Genomic DNA, 3,334 nt, shown 5'->3' with positions numbered 1-3,334 from the left:
AAAAACGTCTGAGTGCTGCCCTCTTCAGGTTGAACGGTGGCTACTGCAGTTAAATTTTCCTATTGGATGTTGGGTCCAAGAAATGACTCGTGATGTAAGCAGGTTCAAGCTCACCACGCCCTTGTTACGATCTCACCACACACTTAGTTCGTCCCCTCTATCTCCGTTGGGATCTGCCCACTTTTCTTGCATTTTTCAAATATTGCTGTGGGTGGAGTCAGGCTCTGACCAGGGGTTTAGTTACTCTTTAACATCAAGAGTAGCCTAAACGCTAGTGTCACAGGTCGGGGCGGACCACAGATGTAAACAAGCTGCGCCCCTTCCTAGTTTCCACCTCGAGGAGGTCCCAAAGTCAACCCAATGACCAGACAACACAAGCGTAGGTATTCATTTAAAATGAACTTTATTTAATTTATTTAAAATGTAATAGGGAAGGGGGAAAGGGTAGTTAAAAGAAAGGGTCTCTGTCTGCTCTCCAGGTGGACCGTGCCAGAAGGGGGAGGGAAAAAGGAGGCCAGGTGCCGGGGGTCCAAATGGCACCACTGAGGACAGGGGGGGAAGGCAACGGGGCGAGGCTCCTATGCCTTGATCCCGTGGCTCCCTCCTTTTCTCCTGGAGGCAGATTAAAAAGACAAGAACAGTAAGTGGTGGCTTGGGGTCGTAGATGCCTGGGGGAACTCGTCCCTTAACACTTCCTGGCGACGGTATCAGGTAGGTCTTTCTCTAGCGGCCAGGTTCGCACCCTTTTCGTCCTCAGGCTTTTCACTATAAACACAGAGTATTTCCTGTCAGTCACTACAGCTCTTTCTCTCACCCAGGTGCCCGTGGCAGTGCACACCACCAACTCTCCACCAACGACGGACTCGGGCTCTCTCCTTCTGTGGCCTCCCCACGGTAAGTATCCCACAGCCGTTGAATTCAGGCTCTCTCTCCGTTTAGCTGTAACACAGAGGGTTAATTGGCAGACCTGGGACTTTTGCTCTCACCTCGTTGGCTCGTGGCAACATACGGTAAGTACTTCACAGGTACGGTACTCAGGTTCTCTCCTTCTGCAGGCTTTTAGCTGTGACACAGAGGATTATTTGCAGACACTGGGACTTTCACTCTCACCTCATTGACTCGTGACAACATGCGGTAAGTACTTCACAAGTACGGTACTCAGGTTCTCTCCTTCTGCAGGCTTTTAGCTGTGACACAGAGGATTATTTGCAGACACTGGGACTTTCACTGGTTACTCTGGCAGTGCATTACATAAGCAGAGGCAGGTTAACTTTAGCTGCTGTATCTCTTCAAATTTACTTCGATTGGTAACAACTTATGGTCATTCAACAGGCAATTACAACATCGACTACCACTCGTGGATGGTGGACTTACGGGGACTGCAACCCAAGTGATGGATACACTCCAAACCTCAAGATGGTGAGGCGTCATGGTACAGCCTTCCCAAAGGCCTCCAGAACTGCGAGGGGGGAAATCTCACACCGTCATGCCGAGCCGAACGCTGCCCTCTCCTCTCCTTCACCTCGACTACAGAGAACTGGACAGGGGCGCACCTTTGAAGAGGCTCCGTGACAGGTGAGATACGATCTACGCCACCCTTTCTACAACAGTACCGTGTTCTGCATACATACAAAGCACTTGTTAATCATTGGTTTACTCACAGCAGTCGAGGGCAGTCGAGGTCCTTCACCACCGTTCCACAGAGTCAGGCCGGATCCGAGGGATGACCATAAGAATACTACGCTTGGAGCTTCAATACAGGGGCACACACACAGCATAAACAGTAGGTTGGTTTACTGGCTCCCACAGCCTTTCGTTCTCCCACGGCGAATTCAGTGAAGGGCCGGGGCTACTGACAATACAAACACAGCATCACACTGCACTACTTCAAAGTGTACTCTCACAGCAAAGGCACAGACTCACCCAAAGCACTCGATGTGAACATTAAGGTCACCGCCCCGTCTTCCTTGAGTTACTCCGGGGACCGATTGGTGTTGTAAGTGTGGGCCAGTAATATACACGTCGCTGCGGCGGCCCCAGAGTCATCTCTTCCCAGCTCTCCCACCACTCTGCTCCGTGGCAGGGCCGTCAACCTATTTACTGAAGACTCCCAACACAAATTGAACAAGGTGACTCCACAGTACACACTGAATCAGACACTGAATACTCACAATAGTTACACAATTTCCTCCGTTTGTTCTCCTCTCCTATAAACAGATGAAATACTCTTCGCCTGTATACAAATACACTGCTCTTCCAGCAACACATACGGTGAGTCGTTCCTCTTCAACACTTGTCACACAGCAGTGATGCACATAAATTCGTTCATTCCTGAAATCTTCATATAAAGCACATACTCAGCCTCTGGCTCTGTTTCCTCTTCTGCTTCGTCTCCAGTAACCAGTAATTTCCTACCGCTACCAGCGTGACTGTACCCAGATTTTTCCCTCCGCAACACCGGAACGGTTTGTTGACACCACACGGCCACCACAACACCAACTAACTGCAACAACAAAAACGAACGACTTCTCCGTGTTTAAGGCGGTCTTTTTTATCCCTCTCCTCCTTCGCATCTTTCAATCCCCAGCCGCCACGTTTATGAGTCACTCCTGCGTTTAATCGGGCTTGATTTCGTCTCGCGGCGTTTACCTTCCCCACCTTTGGTTCTGCCCCCTTAAAGATCGTCACTGTGTGACACTAGCATATAGCAATAACTTAGCAGTCAAAACTTTGTTTTTAGCATTGTAACAACATTGTAATTAATATGTCATTAAATTTTTGGGCGTACTGTACATCTCGACTTTAACTTCACAGTCTAATGTATGTTGAGATTGGCTTGTTTTCCAGTGGTCATTTGCATGCACAAGGTTTACATAAGGAGGAGGAAACAATTGTGTCGGAGGCACTGTGAAAGAAGTACACAGATAAAGTGCAACTATACAATAGTTCTCAAAACACTACACAAGACCAATGCTGCAGACTGTGGAAAATTTCATTGATTTCTCTCCATATACCCAAATCAGTCAACATTTAGAATCACAACAAAACATGTACCAGTTGTCATGCTACTACAATAGTGTGCATAACACTGTTAGCTCAGCAAACAACACACAATCAAAAAATACTCTATCCAGTACATGCTACAATTCAGTGGCGAATTGTGGGTACTTCAGCTGGGCCTTCAAAATATGCAATGAAGTGCAAATGCCTCTACATCCATAATACTAGGCTATTCGTATTTCGTTAAATCATACAGAACGTGTAAAAATTCTGAGCACGCAAAGTTAAATTACAGAATGGGCATTGTCTGCCTTTAAATGCAGTTTTAAAGTTT

The sequence above is a fragment of the Paramisgurnus dabryanus genome, chromosome 4 (genome assembly GCF_030506205.2).
Source record: "Paramisgurnus dabryanus chromosome 4, PD_genome_1.1, whole genome shotgun sequence".
NCBI lineage: Eukaryota > Metazoa > Chordata > Actinopteri > Cypriniformes > Cobitidae > Paramisgurnus > Paramisgurnus dabryanus.
Note: the sequence above shows the minus strand (reverse complement) of the source record.